This window comes from Pristis pectinata, chromosome 6 (assembly GCF_009764475.1).
Source record: "Pristis pectinata isolate sPriPec2 chromosome 6, sPriPec2.1.pri, whole genome shotgun sequence".
NCBI lineage: Eukaryota > Metazoa > Chordata > Chondrichthyes > Rhinopristiformes > Pristidae > Pristis > Pristis pectinata.
Window position 1 is genome coordinate 84,410,202 of NC_067410.1, and position 25,874 is coordinate 84,436,075.

Here is a 25,874-nt window from a genome sequence, read left to right on the forward strand (position 1 = left end):
AAAATGGAAACATCTCCAGCATCTATCTTGCCAATTCCCCCAGCTTCAAGATCCCCTTCATTATTCTAAACTCCAGTGATTATTGGCCCTACTTGCTTATCCTTTCCTCAGAAGTAAACTCCTTCATGTGGTAAACCTTCTCTGAACTGCCTTCAATCTAATAATATCTTTCTTTAAATAAGAGAAACAAAATTTGATGTGGTACTTTGGATGTGATTTCACCAATGCTGTGTACAGTTGTATCAAGACTTTCCTACTTTCTACTCCATCCCCCTTTGCAATAAAGGCCAATGTTCAATTATTTTTCCTAATTGCTTGATATAGCTGCATATGAAATGTGTTCCATGTACAATGAGGCTCTGTTTGCACAGCAGCATATCTTTTGTCTCTCTACTTAAACAATATTCCCTACATTATACATTACTTGCCTAATGTTTGACCACCCACTTAACCCATCTATATCCTTCAGCATTCTCTTTGCATCCTTCTCGTAACTCAATTTCCGCTGATATTCGTATCATCAAATTTGAATACACTTGGTCCCTTCATCCATGTTATTGAAATAGATTGCAACTAGTTGAGGCAACAGTACTAATCCTTGCAGCAACCAGTCACAGCTTGCCAATCTGAAAATAGCCTGTTTACCTCAACTGTTAGTTAGTTGATCTTCCAGCCCCATTAAATTTTTTTTCTTTCATGCCAAAAGCTTTTGCCCTGCGCAGTAAGATTTTATGTGACATCTTACTGAATGCCTTTTGTAAATCCAAATCTCTATATTTACAAGTTCTCCTTTAATGTTCCTCCTTATTACATCCTCAAATCAATTTGTCAAACCTGATTTTCCTCTCATGAAACCATGTTAACTCTGCTGATTGTATTATGATTTTCTAAATATCCTGCTACTCTTTCCTTAGTAATGGATTGCAGCATTTTTTAAAATAATAGTTAATCAAGCTAACTGGTCCTTAGCTCCCTTCTTTCTCTCTCATTCTTTTCTTGAAAGGAAGCATTACACTTGTGTTTTTCTGGTCTTCTGAGAGCTTTCCAGAAAGCAAGGAAAGCAAGATCACGATCAACGTATCTATTATCCCTGCCATGACTTCTTCTAGGACACTACATTGCAACTGCCAGGTCTAGGAGACCTGTCAGCCTTTAATCCCATTAGTTTACTGAGCATCTTTTCTTGTAAAAATGATTGTCTTATGTTGCTTTTGACCTGCATTTGCTATTATTATTGAAATGCTTTCAGTGTCTACCATGAAAATAATTACGAAACATTTGTTCAGTATCTCCGGGCATTTCCTTATTTCTCATTATTAGCTCCTCATTCTCATCCTCTAAGGAACTAATGTTTAGCATTACCTGCAACCTTTTCTTGTAGAAGCACACATTTGTTTTTGCACTTCTTCCTAGGTAATTCTCATGATTTATTCTCCTTTTCTTTTCTTTCCAGATATTTTTACTAGTTCCTGTAGTTTTTCAAATCTTCTGGCCTATCACTAATCTTCAATACGGCGTATGCCTTTTCTTTCAATTTGATACCATCCCTAACCTCCATAGTTAATTATGGATGGGCTGTCCTTCTCGAATAGTCTACGTTCATGCTACATTTGAATTCTGCAAATGCAAGGACACATTTCGGATGACTCGTGATGAATGTACTCTTGTATTCTTTCAACAGTACTTTCCTATAACATATGCTGACAGCACCTCCCAGACCCAGGGCCTCTATCACAATGAAGGACAAGGGCATAGGGGTATTGGAACATCACTCCTTTTAGCTGCACTTTCAAATTGCACATCATTCTGACGTGGAAATATATCACCATTTCTTCATGATCATTGGGTGCAAATCGCTGAACCCTTACCCAACAGCACTGTAGGAATGCCTTCACCAGAATGACTGCAGCAATTCAAGGCAGCAACTCATCACCACCTTCTCAAGGGCAGTAAACACTGGTCTTATGAGCAACACCCACATCCCAAAAATGAATAAATAAAAAATACAGCTGTAACGGAAGCCTGATTTAAGCAGCTATTGGCCAGTGTGAATGATTGAATTGTAGGAGAGAAGGGTCTGCTTATTACAGATATACTCCTTGGCAGTCTGGGGTATTTCTGAAAGCTTTCCAGGTTTAAAGTCAGTGAACATTTCACTGAGTAATTTATTATATTACCTGACACAATTGAAACACATGAACTCAAATTGTATGTTAGAAAGGTGCTGTCTAATGTATCATATAGTTTAAAAATAATGAAGATGAGCAACATTGATTTTGTTTTCAGCAAACTAATTTGTCACCTGCAGCATTGCTGTGATACAAAAATAAACATTACTGAAGTGAATTAAACAAACATATTATTAATCACTTAACAGTTAACACCTAACAGGTTATCACCTAATTTATTTGTAGTTTCTTTGCACTTTATCGTTATTTTTAAATTGTTAACTTTATTCTGTTAGCTTGTAATATAAAAATATCTTTGAGCATATGTATCATTCTCATGATTTCTTTTGTTGCTTTAAAACATCGCTTTGTGCAAAGTCACACTTGTCTCTGCACCTAATATTTTTTAAACAAAGTATTGTGAACTTTATGCTTCCTGTTTGAACCACTCCATAACTGTAAGCATAAATTATAGCCAAATCTCAGAGTTATTTAACTATCTGAGTTAAATACATAACTTTAATGGATACCATTTTAACAAAGGGGAAAGGAAAAAGGCATTGAAGTCTGAACCTGGGTATACTAAAAATGATTGAGAGGCATTTAACCAGAAATTCTAGTGCATCCTGATAAGCGTGCTAGAAGCATGCAGCAGTTCATGCCGATGATTTTTTAATCTTCAGAAGCCAGCTCAAGAGGTCAGAGACCTTGCAGCTCAGTATTTGGTATGGTGCTGCTCAGGGATGGGAAAGAACTGGTGCTGATGGTAGGGGAGTGGAGTAAAGAAACATTGGGTCCAAGCAATCAGCACTTGCTGCTAAAGGAACTGGGAACTGGCAGCACATCAGGTGAAGGGGAGACTGGAAGCATAATCAGCGAGGGGTCGTGGGGGTGGATTAGGTTCAGGACCAGAAGCACTTCAGGCAATTTCACAGGGTTAGGGAGGGGTGTATAGATTTGGGTGTTCAGCATTGGAGAGGGCAGGGATAATGGAGGCTGCCATCCCCGCCACCCAGAATAAAGATAAATAAATTGACTCACCTGCAAGTGCCCCAGTCTGACACTGTGCAAGAAAGGCCATGTTATCCGGTGAGTTCCCAACAACGTGTGCCACGGCATACGAGTGACTAACGCCAGGAAGTGACTGGTCATATTTCTGGAGTGACATTAAATGACCTGGAAATGATTGTCATCATGTATCACTCTTGGTTGAAAAAAAAATCAATTTTCAGTTGCATAATGCTGAAAAAGCAGCATTGCGAAACTGAATTTCTAGGCCATTGAATTAAGGGAGGAACAACGTCTGAAGGTAAAGGGAATGGACTTGGAAAGGAAAACAACCTTAAGAATAAGTGGGCAATAAGTTGGGTGGGGAGTAGCTGCAATATTATGATTTAAGATAACAAAAGAAAATAAGTCAGCAGTTGAGCTGAAAGCATAAATAGACCATAAGATACAGAACAGAATTAGGCATTTGGCCCATCGGATATGCTCCGCCATTCAATCACGACTGATTTTGTTTTCTTTTCTCAACCCCATTCTCCTGTCTTCTACCTGTAACCCTTAACCCCTTTACCAATCAAGAACCTATCTCTGCCTTAAATACACCCAATGACCTGGCCTGCACAGCCCTCTGTGGCAACAAGTTCCATAGATTCACCACCCTCTGGCTGAAGAAATTCCTCCTCATCTCAGTTCTAAAGGGTCGTCCTTTTATTCTGAAACTGTGCCCTTGGATCCTCGTCTCTCCTACTAATGGAAACATCCTCTCCACGTCCACTCTATCCTGGCCTTTCAAATATTCGGTAAGTTTCAATGAGATCCCCCCTCATCCTTCTGAATTCCATCAAGTAGAGGCCCAGAGCCATCAAACGCTCCTCATATATTAAGCCTTTCATTCCCAGGATCATTCTTGTGAACCACCTCTGGGCCCTCTCCAGGGCCAGCACATCCTTCCTTAGACATGTGTATGTATAATATTTTATCTATTACTGAAGCATGGGTCAAAGAGGGTCAGGCATGGCAGCTTAATATTCCTGGTTACTGAGTTTTCAGACAAGAGAGTGCATGATAAATAGTTGAGCTAGCAATACTGATTCACAGAAATAATAAGAGCTGTGAAGAGGACTGATGTGTTCAAAAGATCAAATTGACTCCATCTGGATTGGATTAAAGAAAATTACAAGGGCAACCACACTGCTGGGCATGTAGTAAAGACCAAACAGTGCAAGGGAGATAGCAGAGAGAATCTGTAGGCAAACTTCTGACAGTACAAAAAAAAGAGGGTAGCATTAGTGGCAGGAATTTCAATTACCCTAATCCTGATTGGGATACAATCAGTATGAGAGACATGGATGGCACATTATTTCAAAACTACATCCAACAGAAATTTTTTAGCCAATTTGTAGCAAGCATAACAAGAATGGCAGTGGGACGAGTGGTGGGGCAGGGGAAACAGGGTTCAGTTTTAGTCATGGAAGTTGACAGGTATTATCAGTAGAAGTGTGTTTTGTGGTAGTGATCAAATAGATTTAAGATTGATTTTGGACAAGGACAAAGATAAAATGGGAGTAAAAGTTCTAAATTGGGTAGGGACAATTTTACCAGTCTGAGAAGTGACTAAGCAAAAGTGGACTGGAAGCAGGTACTTGAAAGTAAATCAGTGTTTGAGCAATGGGAGACATTCAAGGAGATTCAAGGGATGAAGGGTAAACATGTTCCCATAAAATCTAGAGCCCCTGAATGACAAGGTGCATAGTTGGCAGGATAAAGCAAAAAAAAGGGAAGCTTACTTCAGACACAGAGCTTGATAATGCAGAAAGCTTGGACGAGTATAAAAAGCGTGGGGATGAAGTTAACAGGGAAAACATGAAAGCAAAGAGAAGACATTTAAAAATATACTGGCAAGTAAAATGAAAGTCCAAAAATATTTTATAAATTAAATAGCAAGAAGATAACTAAGGAAACAGCAGGACTTAGTAGGGATCAAAATGGTCACATATGTGGAAATGGAGGTGGCAAATAAGTTTCTTAAAGAACACTTTGCAAAGTAGAAGTTGATAATGCAAATGCAGTGAAGGATAAGGAGTGTGAAATATTAGATAGGTTAAATCAGCAAGAGAGAAAATTAATTGGTTTAGCCTTGAAGCTGGATAAATCAGTATGCCTCTATTAAATATATCCAAGGCTGTTAAAAGAAGCAAGGGCAGAGACTCTTTCAATATTCACTACTTGGCTACAGAAGTGATGCCAGAGGACTGGAGGACCACTAACGTACTGCTGTTTAATAAGGGAGGAAGGGATAAACAAAATATTTACGGGCTAGTTAGCTTAACTTAAGTAGAAAAGTACTGGTACTAAGGGACAGTGTAAAGCTTCATTTAGAAAGGCATATTAATCACTAGCAGCTAGAAAATATCTATTAAGGGAAAGTCATCTCACACTAATGATTGAACTTTGAGCAGATAACAAGGAGGGCAAAAAATGTGATGTAGTAATAAATATTAATGATTTAGACATTAATGTAGGCAACATGATGAATGCAAGGGATACAAACATTGGCCATGCAGGTGACAGTGAGGAGAAATGTTTTAGGTTGCAGGAAGATATTGATGCTGTGGTTACTTGGGCAGAAAAATAGTGAATGCAATTTATTCCAGAACAGTGGGAGGTAATACATTTGCAGAGGTGCATCAAGGCCAGGGAATACACAATAAATGCAGCCAACCAAGGGGTGTGGGGGAATACATGGACTGTGGAATGCATGTCCACTGATCCTTAAAAGTAGAAATACAGGTCAATAAGGTAGTTAAAATGGAATATGGAATAGTTTATTTTATTAGCTGAGCATAGGAGGCTTGCAATAACTGTAGGCACCTAGTCACCACACTGTGAAAGTTGTGATTGCAAGGTACATGTGCAGGGAGGTTTTACAAAGATGTTGTCAGGACTGGAAATTTTTAGTTATGAAGAAAACAGGATAGGCTGGGTTTGATTTTACTTTAGAATAAAGGAAACCAAGGGGATACTTACATGAAGTGTGTAAAACTGTGAGGGGCCTGGACAGAATAAATAGAAAGGGTCTATTTCCCTTGGAAGGAGGGGGAGGTGTCCTAAACTATGTGCATAGATTTAAGGTAATTGGTGAAAGAACTAGAGGAGAAGAATAATAAGGTTGGTAGAGATGATGATGGTAGAGATAGGAACCCACATTTAAAAACTATCTGGATGTATACCCATGGGGCCACAGATCAAGTGCTGCAAAGTGGCATTAGCTTGGGCAGCACTTTTCAACTCAAATTGGTACAATGGACTGAATGGTCTTCTGTATTACAAGTTTTCTATGATTCTATAAAATTCATCAGAAACCCTAGAAAAAGTATATTATCTTTATTTTTATTCAGCAATTTTTTTTTAAGATCTGTGTTGCAAAACCTGAAAGTATTGGTGCTTTTGCAATCCTGAATTCAACAAGAGAATAGTGTTGACATTTAAAGAAAGAACAAAATTTAGGATAAAAAGCAAAAATGTGGGGCTAAATAATAGCAATAATAATAATCACAATAGACAAAATGATTTCCGTAACTTGTTGTCTGAGTTAATATTAAGGAAACATATCAGGAGATTCCATAAGCAAATCCTACTCTAAAGACCTATGAGAAAAATATAAATTTGTCAATGCTCTAGTAACATACTTGATTATACCATGCCAAAGAAATGTTATTGTATAGAATGCATGAAGTAAGATATTCTGATAGCGTCCTGTCATTTTGTGTTTATGTCCTCGGCATCAAAGTACAGATATTCTTAAAAAACTCACAGGATGACTGAGAAGAATTTGAGAAATTCTCATTTCAGCAAGTAATGAGATGAAGTTGTGTATAAAATATTGAATATTGTGTATACTGAAGAAAGAAGTTGATACGAATGCAACTGTCTTTAAAATTCCATGATCTTGACCACCATTTTATCTCATTCTGCTCATATTTCACTGTTATACGAGCAGGAAATATGTGGAAAATCTTTCATTTTGTTGGACAGCAGAATATACAAAGCTTTATGCTGCCCCTTCTCATTATACAAAGCCTGCAGGTGGCAGTAGGGATCCAAAGAAAAAGAAAGTCTTTCATTTATAAGGAGCCTTTCAAGCCATTCCCTTCTGCCCCTGCCTCACTGCTTTCTGGCCAAGGAATACTTTTGAATTATAGATGCCATTGAAATGCCAGAAAATGCAGTGGCCAACATGCACTCGGTAAGTTACTACAAAGGGCAGTGGTACTGACCAGATATGTGAAGCTCATTATTTGAAATAGAAGAATATTTCATTCTAGACTACATTTTGATGCATAAAATTACCACAAAATGGCTCTCTGTAGAAAGAGTGTGTAAGATGAGGTGCAGGCTTTTAACTACAACATGATGTAATTTACATAATGTGAAAACTAGATGAATTGGTGCAAAGTACCACCAAAAAGGATAAAGAATTTTCATTTATATATCATTTGGTCAAATCCTGTGTCCAAAGCATTTCACATCAATTAAATTATTTTTTGAACTGTGATATGATGAAAATATTAACAAATTTGCACAAAATATCGTACTAATAAATCTACACTGGGCTATTAGAAATCTGTTTGCTTTCTCAAACTTTTCAGTTGGAATGTTTTCACACTGCAACTGTAGTAGTGCCTCACATGTCAGTTTTATGAGCAACTAATTACAGAATGACTGATATCTGCTTTTGTGCCAGTCAGACAATTGTTAACCTCCCAAATTTGCTTTGAAGTGTCATGAGATCTGTAGAGGTAGAAATTTATCTTCAGTTGCATCTGCTAAAAATACAATGTAATACCATGTGCGTGCTGTACTCTAATCCCACAAGTCAGTTCCCTAGAAGCTTATTAAGGAACCTAATTTTGAGAGGAGGATATTAGGGAACCTAATTTTCACAGGCAAACATACACGTTGTGAAAATGGCACCAGCAACTGAAGACGAATTTCTGCTCCACGTAATTCCTCAATGTTTCTTGAAGTCAGACCAATTGTCCTGCTTTATTGCTTAGAACAGGATTTGATCTGCATCCTCCTTGCTTGGACAAATCTCAATCCCAGATGTATTCTCTTCTTGACTATAAACACTTTTTGCTCAGTTCAACGAAATTCTGGTTCATTTGTACTGAATTAACTTTCGTAATTTTCTAAAGTTCAAATACTCTGCGCCCACTCATATCATTCATTGTCATACCAAGCATTTCACTGGTTTCAATGCGTGCATCCATATTAAGTAAAAGCTCTTTATTCAAAAAGACACAACTGTTCTTGATTATTTATTATTTTTGTAGAGTGCAAAGTGTAATGATTTTTCAATGCACTTCAAAATAATACTCTTTTCCATTAAAATCAGTAGCATATTTGCACACAGATCATTCTATAATAGCAGTGAAGGCAATTAAATTTGAGGTTTTGACAATTTCTTACAACTTTGTTGAAATCAATAAAAAAGAAATCCATTTGGGTCATTGTTTAACAGAATGGCTTTCCTGAGGTGATTTTGGCTAAATCATAGAATTATGCAAATATTTCCTTTTGAGCTCAGCATGAGTTAACCTTTTGTAAAACCATTCCAATTTATGCATATTTATAGTCATTGTAAAGTTAATTAGAATATTTTAATTCCAAATGAATCAATGATGCATTCAAATACCAAGTCACATAAATTATGCATAAATCAAGAAAATTACCATACCAGCTCTTACACAGGTTTTAATTTGGTTTTATTGGTTGACATTTTGAAAAAAAGACCAATAGAATGATTATTGGCATCATCTTCGAGCAAGTTATTCCGCATGCTAATGTATTCTGAATTTGTTATTTTTACAGGGCTCCAAATGGTCTCTCTCCAAAATTCTAACATTAATTCCTTGTAATATAAGATATCATCTCACTGCAAATCCTCTATTCTAAGGTAGTAGGCTGTTTATATTTGGGATTTTTTTTGCCATTTTTCCCCACATGTAGGACATAGAAATAAATGAATTTAAAAGGGCTGTAATAGCTCAAAGTTCCAGGTTGGGGATCCATTGACAGACAAATGACTAAACTGCTGTCAGTCTGTTTCACTGTTCGGCCAAAAATGGCCAATTCATTCCTCTGTCTAAATCACTGAGAAATGGTTCACACAGTTTTCTACCTTTGGGGCTTTGAGAAAGGCTCTTTAATATCAGAACACGGATACAAAGGAATAATCAAATACAGTGTCCTTCTTCATAATGCCGGTATCTCCTCTCCACATTGGCTCTCAGGCAATATCCCAGTCAACTTTCCCAGACCGCAGCCAAACCCAAAAAGTAAAACTCACCTGAGCAGGAAGTTGGATCCAAATTAATAAATGAATGATACGAACCTAAATGTAGGGGACTAACAATGAAGCCTGGAGCTGACCCAGTAAGACTGTGAAAAGGAGAGCTTTTGAATACAGAAAGATTAAGATCACCAGGTCAGTTGGGCAAAAGAGTGACCAAATTAAATTTAATCCAGAGAAGTGTGAGGTGTAACAAGGCAAGGAAACATACAATAAGCAACAGAATAACCACCCATCAAGGAGGTTGGAAAGGCAGGTGGGATGCTTTTCTTCTTTAACTGAAGCACGGAACATAAGAGAAGGGAAGATATGTCAAAACTGTATACAACATGAATCAGACTACAGTTTAAATACTGTGAATAGTTCTGGTGAATAGATAACAGCACAGGACAGAGTGCAGAGGAGTTTTATGTGGATGCTTCTGTAGAATTGCAACTATGAGGAAAGATAAGCTAGTGTTGTTTTCTTTGAAACAAAGGAGCTGAGAGAAAATGTAAATTGAAGTGCTAAAAATTTTAAGTAGGAGAGACAAATTTCCCTTGGTAGAGAGAACAAAAAACAGAGAGCACAGATTGAAAGCAAATGGTGAAAGGGTTAGGAAGGAGATGAGGAAATTCAACCTCTGGTGGAATTCAGAAATAGAAGCCAGGGCAAGTACTCCTGGACCAGTAAGGGCATTTATTCCCCCACCATGGAAAGGAGGCTGCCTTCCAGCAGCTGGGTGGAAGACACAGGGGAACAATGCAATGCAGGACAATGCAGCCACTGAAGGCAACACAGTGGGATAAACTTCCCTCCCCTTTCAGCCTTCCAAAGGAACCATTCTCTCTGTAATCCCATTGTTCACTATTCCATCTCCAACACCCACTCCCCTTCTTCCACGCAGCACTGGAGATGTTACACATACTTTTACCTCTTCCCTTCCCTACTCCCTCATACCCATATACTCCTTCCTTATGAGATTTCTACTTCTAATTTAGTATCATGCATTAAGTGTTCATTAAGTGGTTTCTGCTATGTTGGAGAAACCAAACGCAGATTGGGTGACTGCCTTACTGAATGCCTGTGTTAAGTCCACATGGGTGATCCTGAATTTTCAATTGCTTGTTACTTTAACTCTCCATCCCATTTCCACTTTGACCTCTGTCTTTGCCCGCTTACACTGTTCCAATGAAGCTTTATATAGCTGAAGAATAACATCTCATCTTCCATTTAGATGTGTTACAGTCCTCAGAACTCAACAAGGAATGTAATAATTTTAGATCACCAGCCTTTCTAGTTTGTATCAGATTTGGCCAGTTAAACCTACAATGCTAACTCAGTTCTTCTCTTTACAAATGCTGTCTGACCTCATATAATACCACAGAAGGCAGCCATTCCGTCCCCAGGGAACTAATCCGATTTCTTGGCCCCCCCACCCTTTAATTTTAGTTCCCTGTACCTCTTTCACATGCCCATCAACTCCAATTTCATTGTTTTTGCCATCAACCTACACTGAAGGATAATTTTCAGTCACTAATTAATCAACTAGTCAGCCTTTAGGATATGGGAATAAACAGGATAACCCAGAGAAAACACGTGGTCACAGAGAAAATGTGCAAATTCCTCACGTCCAGACTTCTAACACCTGCAGTAATTTGTATCTCATTGTTTCAACATTTTCTTTCTCTTCTCTCCTGTTTTAATTTCTCTCTCTCTCTTTACTCCCCTCCAGACCGATCAACTGCGTTTGACCAATCTTCACCACCACCTCTCAGCTGGCAGCACCACACTTGTATCAGTCAGTCTCTTTTGGCTTCATCCCACACAGATATTCCCTTCATTCTCTCTTCCCATTCCCTTCTCTGCAACTTAATATGTGTTTGATGTCTAAGTTTTCCTATACTGGTGAAAAGTCATTAACCTAACATATTAACTCTGTTTCTTTCCATAGGTGCTGTCTGACCTACAAATATTTGCAATTTAAATTGGTTAAAACTAATCAAAACGTCAATTCCAAAATACATTTCATTGAGTAGTTATCAGTTTTATATATGAGACCAAAAGAAAAATGCTTTTAAATTATGTTCAGACTTTTATAAATGCATTTACATTTTTATGGTGAAATGAAGCTCCTTTACTTTAGGTTGAGATTTGGTATGAAGATATCGTGCAGACTAATGAGATGCTGTACACCATTGAGAGAGACGGATGCATTAAGTAGCTGGTCATTATTGTAATCCAGAATCAGCCCTTACAGTGTGGAGGGAAATTCATTGAGACACAGGTGCTAAGGTAATTGTATTTATCATAACAAAAATGCAAGGGAATGTCCTAGCATTGAAGGTAGTTCTGTGGCCAGTTTTTCCAGTATCACCTTCCAGTGCTCAAAGATGCTTATGATTATCCCTTTGTCCTGTGGCAACTGAGAAAATGCATGATGATTCCCCATTGACTTCACTCACATGGTACCAGTTGGGCACAAAGAGCCAACAATGGAAACACTGCGTGGTTACCTGAAGATTTGTAGAGTTTCCGGGAATCTGGTGATTCTGGCTAGGCTTCAGGTAGCATGGCTGTTGGGACTGAGGTGGTGGTTGATGGGGTGGGACATGTTTACTGGTTCACTTGTGGAGAGGCAAGTAGTCGGCAGCTAGAGAGTGGAGCTGGTGCAAGGGGGAACAGCAGGGGAAATGAGAGGAAATGGAGAAAAGAGGCTATGAAGGAAGGAGGTTAGTGAAGAGGAAGGGGACTTAGAGGATGGGATAAACCAGTGAAGGCAGTTAGAGGAAAGGGCAACAGAGGTAGAGAGATTTTAGGAGAGACACTGAAGGATGTTGTTGTGTCTGTGTACACATGTAGGTGAGTGTGCTAAATCTGTGCATTGGAGCCTGATCTCTAGTTATTTTCGACCTACTTGCCACTAGACCAAGATCTCTTTGTATCAAGACTGTGTGACTTCTTACCACAACAGGGAAAGAAGCCATTCAGCACAAAGAGGCCAGGCCAGCTCCCAACAGAGCAATCCTATCAGTACTATTCCTTTTATTTCCTGTAGCCCTGCAATTTATTTTCTTTCAAATGCCCATCAACTCAACTTTGATTCTTGTGCCACTTATCTACACTAATGGGTAATTTACAATAACCATTAAGCACACCTTTGGGATGTGATAGGAAAATGGAGCATGCAGTCATGGAGATGACATGCTAACTCCATATTGATAGCACCCAAGGTCTGGATCAAACCTAGGTTTTCTGGAAGGCAGCAGCAGCACTGTGCCACCTTGAAGCTTCAAATATGACTGCCACCCATGTTAAAAGAATTTGTGCACAGGTTCCTTAGAACTAGAGTGGAAACATGTTATTCTCATTCCTAAAGCACTATCTAAAAAGACCAGTTGTAGAAGGAAAATCCTTGTCATGACATCTCATCCCATTGGCAGAGAGACTTACCATTGGAACACGGTATTTATTGAGAAGAAACCTTGCGAATCAATGGTCCAAGAGTCACTTTCAAAGATGTGATATCTTCAAAGCCTCAGGAAATCAACCGCCAGTGAGAGTTGTGAAAGGTGGAGCTCTTGTCCTCACACTAGCTGTCTGATTGACAGGTCATTTTTACAAGCAGCCTTGCTTAGCACAAGGTATGCTTTCATTTCCTTTGCCTGCCTTACAGCACAATACAGCTGTGCCGGCAAGCAGGCAAATTGCAAATCCAAAAAGGAAGACCTGTCTTTAAATAAGTTTTGGACCTTGCCTTTGGAATTAGTTAAACCTACACAGGTATTGACAGTTAGTAATGTCAAAGTGACAAGAGCAGCATTTTCTCACTGTGTTTAGCATGCCACAAATTCTAGAAGCATCAATAAAGTTACTACACATCTTACTGGACATCTCACTGCTGCTGAAATTGATCTTGGCTGCAATGTTGAGCCAGACTACCCCAAGAATCTACAAGTACCACAGTTGATAGAAATGTATCATGATATTTATTGACAGGACTTGTTTGCTATAAGTGGATCGATCAGACATAACAGGTGCAACATGCCTGGGTTATCTTAACTTAATGTGAAGCTCGGCTGACTAAGCCATTGGAACCAAAGAGGAATGATATAATTACGAGGCAAAATAAAACACTTTCCCTGGATCCTTTTTTGGGTACATCAAGGGATTCCTGCTGTGGTGATTTTGGGTCGTGAACTGAGCCCTCTCAGCAAGTAAGATCAACTCTGTTTTTATTACGTGATTAAACCTGCAATTTTAAACACATCATCTTTCTATAGAAGAGATGTGCAAGAGACTGCTGATGCTGGAATCTGGAACAACAAACAATCTGCTGGAGGCACTCAGTGGGTCGAGCAGCATCTGTGGGAGGAAAAGAATTGTCAACATTTCGGGTTGAAACCCTGCATCAGGACAGAGTGGAGAGGCGGGGTGACAAGTATAAAAGAGAAGGGGAGTGGTGAGAAAGGAGTCCAAGGTGATTGGTTGACAGAGGAGGGGTGTAAGATAACAGGCAGGTCGTGCTAGGTAGGGGAGGGGAGCTGGGGTGGAGTTGGGAGATGGTGGCTGGTGAATGATGGATGGAAGCAAAGAAAGAAAGAAAGAGACAAAAACAAAACAGATGGAGAAGGTTGAGGGGAGTGTGAGGATAGGAGACAGCTGCTGGAGGGAGATAAGCAGGAACACAAAGGCTGGACTCTGATAAGTAATTGAGGGGAGAATGGGAACCATTGGAGGAGAGGTGAATGGCAGCTGGCACCAGAAACAGATAGGGGAGGGTGGGGGGGAGGGGGGGCATGGAACCTCTGGGTGAACTCCGTGTGTGTAGTGGGTGGATGGAACCAGGAGGGGGAGGGGGAATGAGGGAACGGGGACAAAAATGGTTGGACCCAAGGAGGAAAAGGAGGGGGGGGGGGGCATTGGTGGGGAAGTAACAACCTACTGGAAAACTCAAAATTCAGGCCATTGGGTTGTAGACCACCCAGGCAGAATATGGTGTTGTTCCTCCAGTTTGCATTGGGCCTCATCCTGGCAGTAGAGAAGGCCAAGGATGGTCAAGGAATGGGAAGGGAAATTGAAGTGGCATGCAACCGGGAGCTCGGGATGGCCATTGCGGACTGAGCATAGGTGCTCTGTGAAACGGACGTCCAGTGTGCACTTGGTCTTGCCGAGGTAGAGGAGGCCACCTCAGAAGCACCAAATGCAGTAGACGAACATGGAGGAGGTGCATGTGAACCTTTGCCTCACCTGGAAGGGCTGTTTAGGTCTCTGGATGGTGGTGAGGGAGGAGGCGTAAGAACAATGGTTACACCTCCTGTGAGGGTAGGGGAAAGTGCCAGGGGTCAGGGAGGAAGTGGTCCCTATAGGTCAGAAAAGGCTGGGGGGTGGGGGGGGGGGGGGGACAATGCAGCTGGTGATGGGATCTCATTGCAGCTGGTGGAAATGACGAAGGATGATCTGCTGGATGCAGAGGCTCATAGGGTGGAAGGTGAGAACTAGGGGAACTGTATCTCTGTTCCATCTGGACGCGGGGTGAGAGCAAAAGTACGAGAAACAGAGGAAATGTGGGAGTGGTCTCCATCAACCACAGCAGAAGGGAAGCCACACTTCCTGAAAAAGGACATTTTGTATGTCCTGGAACAGAAAGCCTCATCTTGAGATGCAGCAAAGTTGGAGAAACTGGTAGAAAGGAATGGGATCCTCACAAGAGGCAGGGTGCAAAGAGGTGTAATCTAAATTTCTATAGAACATGCTTGTGGTGTCTGCAGTAGGAAACGGAAAATTAATATGGAATCTTTGAGATGTGGCCAAGGGGATTCTTAGATGCTTCATCTGGTTTAACGATTTGCACAATTTGTTCTGCCACCTTCAAAAATTTTAATTAACTCAGTTTGTCTGCTTTTTCACTTTGTAAAATTACTTCAGTTTCTACTGCCACTTCTTACTTTCCTACAAAAGGTGTCATCTCACATTTCCCTGTTAAATTTGAACTATTATTCATACCCCACTTTACCAGCCTTAATGCTGCGCTGAGTAGGCTGTAGTTACCACATTTATCCATTCACCTATTTTAAACAGGGTGTATATTATTGTGTCTTAGTCTGCTGGTATCATCCCTTTATCCAAGGAAGATTGTCATCAGAAACCCTTCATTTTCATTTCTTACTTCAATAATCTGGGGGTATGCTCAAGAAAATAGTTGAATATTTTACTTTAAAAAGCAGCCCCCTACTTTTATCCTAACTGGTATCACATTGAAAAATATTCTTCGAGGCCTTCTCTATGCATTAATGGTGCAATTGTTTTTCCACTAACTGAAGAGATTAGAAAGGATAAAGTATGAGTATCCACGAATGAGATGTACATAAATTTCTTCACTCAAAGCACTGTGAATCTTTAAAATTCTCTCATCCAGACAGCCAAGGGTGTTTGTAATTAACTGTGCTGCTGCTGTAAAAAGCTAACTTTCGTGGCATTTATACCATGGGTATATATGCCTATGACAATAAACTTGAAACTTGAAGGGTGCTTTGTCCACTAGTATATTTAGGACTGAGATTGAAACATTTTTATGGGGATGGTAAAAAAATGGAAGTAAAACAGCTATAAACATTTAATCATGTTCTTAACATTGAGGGGCCACGTTGCATACTCCTGCTCTTATTTCTAACACTCTTCAAAGCTGTTCACTTGTTATAGGCTCCCAATTTCTCTCTCGTTTTATCTTGAATCAGTTATTATCCTTCCTTCCCTCTTAAGGGAATGTTGAAGGCTTCCCATTCAGTTAGCCCTTCTCTAGTTCATTATTTTTATGCAATTGTGTGTTAAATTTTGTCTGTTATAAATGGATTGTTCCTCATCTTTTTCCACAGCTATTTTAAACTTGATGATATTGGGATCATTGATCTTTAAATGCACTTCCACTGAAACTTGCTCCAATTGCCTTATTTCATTCTCAGTACAGGCAAATCTTTGACCTTCACACTTCACAGACATTGATAAGGAAGTTCTCATGCACAGTTAAAGATTTTCAGCACCATTTTAAAATTTGCAATGACACTACTCCAATCAATTAGCAAAATTGGTTCCTCATTACCACTAACCTCGCATTTGTAATTTGTCAGAAAATCTACTCCTTTATCTCCTTCCTATTATCTTGCACTATGAGCAATACAGTAATAATATTTCCTTAATTTCTGCCAAATAGATTCCATATTCCCACTCTAGTGCTATATATGGCAAGGGTGCAAAGGGATACAAATCAAAATTCAGTAACAGGATAGTGGTACAAATCAACCAGAATCTGAAGCAGGTCCGAGGGGCTGAATGGCCTATTCCTGATCCTATAATCCTAACCAAGAAAGAGCTAAGACAGAGCAAAGTGTGTACAATGGTTTTTAGCTAAGTTCATACTACTGAACAAGTGTACTAAAACTTTTAATTTCATGAATACATATTGTTTTCTTCATTATTGTAAAGTGCTCATGGCAAAGTTCTCCAAGGGATTAAATTAATGTTAAAAATAAATTCTGTACATAAATGAAAATTGAACAATTGACAATGCAGTTCCCAAGGCCTTTACAATTCAAGAACCAGCTGTTGTTCAAAAATATCTACTGCTTGACACTGCAATGGCAAAACATGTGAAATTGCAGATTTTTATTCCAAGCTGCAAACTAGAATAAATAATTCCATATTTAAATGTAGACTATGTTAATATAATATCCTAAATTAAACTTCTCTTCATTTTATCCCTTTGATAAATTGCACAGATTTGTTTCCAGTAATAAGGTTAATAACTATACTTGTTTTAACAATTTCTTGCTTGCTCAAACAACAGAATTTGCTCAGTTACAATACTGCTTACAGAAGTATTTAAAATCCAGAGTCCAATTATAAAAGAATACACATCTTTTAGGACAATGTGATACCAATTCACAAAATACAGTAATAGTTTCATAAAATCTAACTGTGCTCTGAAACTGAAAAGCATTATCTTTCTCAGAGCACAATTAAACTTTATTAAAACATTACTGTATTTTATGAATGTGTATTACGGTCTATGTAGAATGAAAACAATTGAATATAGAGGGAGTCAGTTCCTTTACATTTAGGATACCTCCTGTGTATTTTGATTTTGTTTGAAATTCTGCTATTTTCTCCTCCAAATATTCAATCTTCCTTATTACAAATCTAGGCAAATCTATTGATTTTTATACTGAAATGGGAAAATATCAAGATGAATCAATTCTAGTGAGTTACACTCTGCAGTATTGTTTGTCAGGCCTGTGGTTGCTAAAGACTTCTATGAAAGAGGCCTGGATATACAACTAGAATTTTTTCATTTGGATTATATCTGGACAATGCCTAATCTTTCTCCCAGAAATGACGCTAAAACTGCAAACACAAAAGAGATCAGACACATTTTAGACTATTCTATGGCACAGTTCCGTGCCTATAATATATCCTGAGTGTGTAACTAATCAGATAAGTTATTCGGATGATACCTGGAGCTAGCTGATAGCAATGTCTAACACTAATTCCACCTCATGCAATCTATGGATTTATATATCTAGTAATTTAATTAAAATGCACGAGTTATACTAGGCCTATAGAAAACAAGAACCTGTGGAATTTGAGGAATATTCTATTCAATAGCCAAGTTTTGGGAAAAGTACCATAATTCTGCAAAAAAACAGGAAATAAGAATGTAAGAATTGGGAGGAGGAGAGGGCCACCTGACCTTTAAGCATGCTCTGCCATTCATCAAGATCATGACTGACCTTACCAAACTCAAAATAGAAAAAAAATAGAAAATCAAACTCGATGTATTTTTAGTTTGGGAAGATTCTTCCACCAGATCTCCCAAGTGACCTATTACATCTACAGTTCCAGATTCTGAGTGGTTCTTTTAAAGTCACAACGCCCAGTCATCCTTCAGAGAGTCATACAGTTCACATAGCATGGAAACAGGTTAATCGTCCCAACTCATCTGTGCTGACCGAGTTGCCTATCTGACCTAGTGCCATTTGCCTGCGTGTGGCCCATATCCCTCTAAACCTTTCATATCCATGGAACTGTCCAAAAGCTTTAAATACTGTAATTGTACCCACCGCTACCACTTCTCTAGCAGCTCATTCCAGATACTCACCACCCTGTGTAAAAAAAAAGTTGCCCCTAGGTACCTCTTAAACCCTTCCCCTCTCAATTTAAACCTATGCCCTCTAGTTTTGGACTCCTCTACCCTGGGGAAAAGGATTTGGCTATTCACCTTACCTATCCCCAACATGATTTTATAAACCTCTATAACATCACCCGTCAGTCTCCTATGCTCCAGAAAAAAAACGTCCAAGCCTCTCCTTATAACCCAAGCTTTCCAATCCTGCTAACATCTTTGTGAATCTTTTCTGCACCCTCTCATGTTTAATGACATCCTTCCTACGGCAAAGTGACCAGAACTGTATGCAGTCCTCTAAATTTGACCTTACCAACATCTTGTACAGCAGTAACATGACATCCCAACTCCTGTACTCAGTATTCTAACTAATGAAGGCAAGCATGCCAAACACCTTTATCACCATCCCACCTACCCATGTCCCACTTTCAAGGAACCCTCAGCCTCTGCTCTACAACACATCCCTGGGCCCTACCATTTACTGTGCAAGTCCTGTCCTGCTTTGTCTTACCAAAATGCAATACGTCACATTTATCTGAATTAAATTTCACCTGCCATTCCTCGGTCCACTGGCCTAGTTGATCAAGATCCCAATGTAATATTAGGTAATATTCTTCACTGTCTACTGTCAACAATTTTAGTATCATCCACAAACTCACTGGTGCTCCACTTCCCGTGCTCCCTTTAAATTCACCAGGGCTATTTCTCACTTTAACCTTACTGGGTTCATCTGAAAATTTACTAAGTAACATCTTTTTAAGCAAAAGTTAAAAGTATATTGGAGTTTTAGTTGAAAAACATCCAACAGTCCAGAAAATCTGCCAAAATCCTAAATGTGCTGGATTAACCGAGTTTTACTGTACACATCCACCTTCATCTATCCTACTAGTCACATCTTCAAGAACACAGATCAGAAAAACACTATTTATAAATCCATGTCAACTTTGCTATTATTCTCTCCAAGGCATTCTGTTATTACATCTGTCATGATAGATTCCAACATTTTCCCTCACTGACATTAGGCAACAGGTTGATAGTTCCCCATTTTCTCTCTCCCTCTTTTCTTAAATAATGGGGATACATTTGTTACCTCTAATCCATAGAGTCAATTGAGCCCTGGTAGATGGCAACCGCAGCGTCCACTTTCTCTAAAGCCACATCTTTCAAAACTCTGGGATGCAGATCATGCGGTCCTTGGGATTTATCAGCTTTCAAGCTCATCAACTTCTCTCGTACTATTTTTTGATTAATAGCTAGTTCCCACAGTTTCTCATTCTGACCAGACCCTTGATTCCCTAATATATCCAGCAGAATTTGCACATCTGCTTCTGTTAAGACAGTGCAATGTGCTTGTTTAATTCCTTTACCATTTCCTTATTTCCCATTATAAATTCTCCTGTTAACCTACAACGAACCCACATTTGTCTTTACGAGTCTTCCTTCTCAGGAACCTATAAAAGCTCTTACACTGGTTTTATGTTTCTTACCAGTGTACTCTCATATTCTATCTTGCCTCTATCAATTTCTTCATTCTCCTTGAAGCGCTCTAATCTTCAAGCCAACTGTTGTTATTTCTTACAACCTTATAAGCTTCCCTTAATTTAATACTATCTTTAAAATCTCTTGACAGCCGTGGATGAGTCACCTTTCCTTTTGGGTTTTTGTACCTTCAAGGAATATATTTCCTTTGCAACTTACGCATTATTTCTTTAAATGATTGCTTGCATACCATCATACCTTTCAGTGTTTTCAACCAATCAACCGTAGCCAGCTCTCATAGTTTCCTTTGTTTAAACTTATGACACTGGATTTGTATTAAATGACATCACTTTCAAGCTCAATTTAAATTCTATCATATTATGGTCACTCTTCCCCAAAAGTAACTGGACAACAATATCATTAACCAATTCTCTCACATTGCATAAAACAAGATCTAAAACAGCCTCTTCCTTAGATGGTTCCTCAACACATTGATCTAGAAGAGCATCTAATATACATTCCATGAATTTACTTTCCTTCTTATTACAGCAATTTTGAATCATCCATCTCTATGTAGGTTAAATCTTCCATAATTGCTGTTGCACGCGCACATCTAATTTCCTGACTTATGCCAGGCCCAATATTACAACTACTATTTGGTGGCCTGCAAATAACTCCTACTAATGTTTTCTGCCCTTGCTATTTCTTAGCTTAACCCAAATAGATTCTAATTGTACTTGAAGGTTTGGTCATGCCAAGAAAATTTCTCACTTCAGCAAACTGACTTGAATGACTTTTAGTGACGTGATTCATTCACCAGTATGGTTCAGTAATGAACAAATTCCTTGTTGATAGAGTGACAGGTTCACTGGCTAATTGCCAGCTTGCTGCAAATAGATGAAGTATATTTATCATGAAATTATTAGGGTCCTTAACTATGCTGATTACATTAAAGCTATTTCAAAGAACAGGGTAAATAAATATTCTCAAGAGAAATAGTGCAAATTCTAAAAATGGTTATAATGGGCAAAACCAGATGGTAAATATTCACAGTTCAAATTAGCCATGTTTAAAATTTTAGTTTATAATTAAGCTGACACTTAAGAAACTTTGTTAGACTTAGAGCTAGCTTGGTTCTATCTCCCATCGTTGTCTATTGAAAAGGGAAAAAAAAGACCAAAATTTGCTAAGATTGCACTTATCTTTCCATAACCCAACTCACCAATTTTAATTCCTATTATGAATTTAAAGAAATTGCCTAGGATGAACACCTAATTGGGAAAAAAAAAATCACTCCTTGGAATGCATTCAATTTAAGATTAAATAGTTGATGGATTGTGCTATTAAAATGGTGCTACAGGTGAAAAGCCCTAAGAGACAGCAGACTTTCAAGATGATGTGGTTCAAGTTCACCTGTAATGTTCTAACAGCAGCAATGCATAGGGAATGACATCATCCTTTATGCCTCTGGCACAGAGGTCACATCAAAATGCAAGGATGATTGATGATGGAAGTGGCCCTTCAAATCTCCACAATGACACAAAATAACCCCAACACAGTGTTTCTGTCTGGGAGAAATATAAGCAATTTCAGTTGTTGAACAACGTTAAGCAATTGAATTTCTAGGCAATTATTTTTGGCTTGGCCAATGTTGGTGTTCAAAGGGATTTGAATGCCCTTTTTCAGAAAATGCAGTTAACATGCTGATATAGGAAGCAATTAGGAAGGCAAGCTGTACATTTGGCTTTATAGCAAGAGAACTAAAGAATTGCAACAATTGTCCAGGGCTTTGGCAAGATCACATTTGAAAAACTATGTGGAAACTTGGTCTCTTTAAGGATATGCCTTGAGATGGGAGCAAAAAAAAGTTCACAAGATTAATTCCTGGTGTGAGGAATTTGTCCTATAAGCATGGGCTTTTAATCTCTGGAGTTTAGTAGAATAAGAGGTTATTTCACTGTCTCATCACCTGGCTGGAATGTCTGGTACTAGGGTGCATATTCTGAGAAAAGTTGTTAGGAAGAAGCAGCTATAATCAGAGACTATAGTATAGTAGCCATTAATACAAAGAACCAGCTTTCTGTTTTCAAACATAACCTACTAATAGTAATTGGTTTGGAACTTACAAGGACAGCTGCATAAACAACCAGCACAGGCTGTGAAGGGAGCAGACTACTAGCCCGAAATGTTGACCGCCTGCTTTTCTCCACGGATGCTGCCTAGCCTGCTGAGTTGCTCCAGCATCATAGTGTTTTTCACTTCAGGGGTACGTTTGGAAACTGACATGATCACAAGATATTCCCATATACTTTGGCCAAATGTAAGGACAATCGAGCTATGTTAATTGCATAGATGTCTTGAGCTGAGATATTTTACACCATTGTGACAGAGATCAAGATTCCAGACTGGCTATTTTGCCACTTAACACATGATCATGCTTGTATTTGTCAATCAATTCCTGAGGTGTCTGTGTACCCAGAGAGTCAGCCCTCTCAATATCATCATAAAAGCAGGGTATTTTGGATATCTGGGGTTTTGTCCTCCAAAGCTTTTAGACCATCAGCAAAGCAGCTTCTCAAGGCAACCATCTGTCCAAGGATTTCAGCTGCTTCATCAGCAGAAAATCAAAGTGGAGCTGTTTGCTGATGATTGCACAATATTCAACATTTATAATTCTGCTGTTCATGCCCACAAGCAGTAAGTCAGTCAACATCTCAGCATGGGCTAGTAGGTCATATGTAATAAATGACGTACATAGCTACCAAAGGCATCTCCAACAAGAGGGATCCTACACTACACACCTTGAAATTCAATGGCAATACAGTCGTCAAACTGTCCAATGTTAGAATCCTTGTGGTCAGTATTGATCATCAACATAATGCCATCAGCCAATAAACACCATCCTACCAAAGTCAGTCAAAGGCTGGGTACTCTGCAGTAAGTGGTTCACTTCATGAATCCCCCAAAGGCCCTTACAATGTAGATGGCACAGGATTCTTGCCTGGATAGATGTAGTTGCAGCTCCAGAAAAGACAGTCCACTTATTGGCACCCAATCTATTAGTTTAAACATTTGCTCACTTCCCTCCAGGGTACAACAAAAGAAGTACTTTCATTTTATACCATTATCTTGCAGAAGAATGGTTTTACAACCTCAATATCTCAGTGCAGTTTTTTATCCAATGACATTCTTTTGAAGTACAGTGACTATCTCCAGAATGTACAGAAGTAACAAAAATGCTTAGCCTGCTGCATCTCCACAACTAAGAAGGCCAAGGGAAACAAATGGATGAAAATATCAGGACCTCTAACTTCCCCTACAAGCCAGATAACATAGTCTCATGAGAAGTATATTGCCATTTCTTCACAGGTATTGGGCAAAACTTCTGGAATTCCTTATCTACTGAGATTGTGAGCACTCATTCACCACAAAACTGGAACAGTTCAGGCAGAAAGCCCAACAACTATGTCTCCATGCTGATAAGCGATAGGTAAAAAATGCCAGTTTTGCCAACAATTTTATAGAGTGAGAATTAAATGTGAAATCAGAGTGAATAACCCAGCAGGCAGCAAGTTAAATGCTGAAAGATTGTGGATAAGGTACCTGGGGAGCAGAGACCAAATGATCGGAATTATGCAAGTTATAGAAGGCACACAGCAAACAGGCCATTCGGCCCACCATGTCCACACTGACCACTGGGCACCCATCCGTATTAATCCCATTTTCCAGCATTGAGGTTATCACTGGGTCCATGAGCAAACAAATTCCAATCTAAAATAGAAATCAAGTCCCAGGGCGACAATTTGGATAGTAAGATAAGCTTCCTGCCTCTCAGCAGACACTTGAGTGTTCAGTGAAAGGCCCCTTTTAAAATGGCATTCATTTCATTATTGACTTAATGGTTTCTAAAGCTACCAACTATATTTTGAAACCATTACAATCCTGTTCACTTCAGTTGCAACAAATTTAATTCAGGTATTTTAACTTTACTGTGAAACTTCAGTGGAATGGAATAATTGATGGGGTGTGTATTGAATGATCAATCTAATAATTGGTGATTCCCCACCAATGTTGAAAGTTAAAATTCTCAATGTATCCTCCAATATATTAAATTATGCAAAGTGGACAACATTTTGAAGAATTACGTGGGATGATATTTGATATACTGTTTTTTTTTAGTTCATAATCATATCCTTTCTCATCAACGTTAGTTTGACACTGGAGTTAACGACTTTGAACAAATTAAAGGGCATCATATCAACACAAAATAGCCCTAAAAACTGCACCACAGTGCACGTAAAAGTTGCAGTGTGTGATGCAATTTCAACAACGGAATAACTAAGGACTGGGGCATAAAAGTACATAGAAGCCTGAAATTGCGCACTAGTGGCTAACACAAGTCTGGTTGCCACTTCCAAGGTTTTGGTCCATGTCATCGTGGCCAGTGGCCATCATAGAATCAGTCAGGCAGCAGATCTTCAAGATGCTTGCAGGGCATGTTTTGTTATTAAAGGAGTCCTGCTTGACCATATGCCAAACCTCCCCAGGTAGGTTATTAAAATATATACCATTGTGCATGCCCTCAGGCCTCCTAACAATCCTACCTACCAAACGCCACCCCAATGCTTCAGTGTCTTTCACCTCTCCTTCCCCTTTCTGTTACACATTGAAGTCCTTTAACATTTTTTAAACAGTTACTATCAGAGTGTTTTACTCTTTGACTCTGAAAATCACAATACCCCTAAAAGGCAGCCTGATTCTTACCCATATCTTGACCTTTCCATCACAATATCCAGCTTGAGCCTCTCTAGTTGAACGCTTCATCCCCATGACATTCATTTCGTCCGTTTGCTTTATCAAACAGCTTCAAGAGTGGAAGGCCCATTCTGTTGCAGATAATATTAGGGCCTTGTGCATTACAGAGTTCTACGTTGTCTGACCCTTAAACAAAACATTCATTGGCCCAGCATGCACTGTTTAATGCACCTTTCAAAATGCCATACAATTTCTAGGCTTTAATATTTTAACTTTCTTGCATTCTTTCTTTTATGGAGCAACCTGCTTAAGCCTTATTAATTTTAAAACATAGGGGAAATTTTCTTAAAAATTAAATCCCTAGGAAATTTTAGGTAACACTCTGAAGTGGACTCTTGCAGTTCACAAGCTTCTGAAGAACACAATTACTCAGGTTATTTGACTATATACAATGAGATCAACCTATTAAATATAACAGTTAAGGAAAGTTAAGAAGTTATGTTAAACTTGTGATAAGTTTTAAATTTTATTTGTATTTCTTGGGATATTTCACTGCATTCTCACTCACAGATTTAGGTGTCAAATGTAAAGAGCACTTCAAAGGTTGCTGTGAAAAAAAACATAAGTGTTCTTAAAAGGGTAAAGTGAACATAACTGGGAAAAAGTTGACAACCAGAATACTAATCAGCATGCAACAGGGGGAGTTTTGACTTTGGGTGATAATCTGAAAGGAAATTAGATCAGCTGCGCATTTTACATTATTTCCAATTTTCTAAAGAGGTGTATAAATAGGTGACTAATCCAATATTACCCAATCAGAAAGAGAATCAACACTGCCCCAGTGAAACACAAGTAATCTGGTCCATAACTATGGGTTGAAACAGTTTCATTCTGGTATCTGCCCAATTCTCTGGAAAAAGTGTTACAGATTAGATTGCTATTTGGTGAATGTCCC

The 25,874-nt window shown here is 38.8% G+C and overlaps 1 protein-coding gene across 2 annotated transcripts in view; it reads right to left on the reverse strand.

Moving 5' to 3' along the window:
• pex5la (peroxisomal biogenesis factor 5-like a) overlaps nucleotides 1–25,874 on the reverse strand; it is a 125,084-nt gene that overhangs the window by 47,350 nt on the left and 51,860 nt on the right. The gene's annotated exons all lie outside the window — the stretch shown is intronic.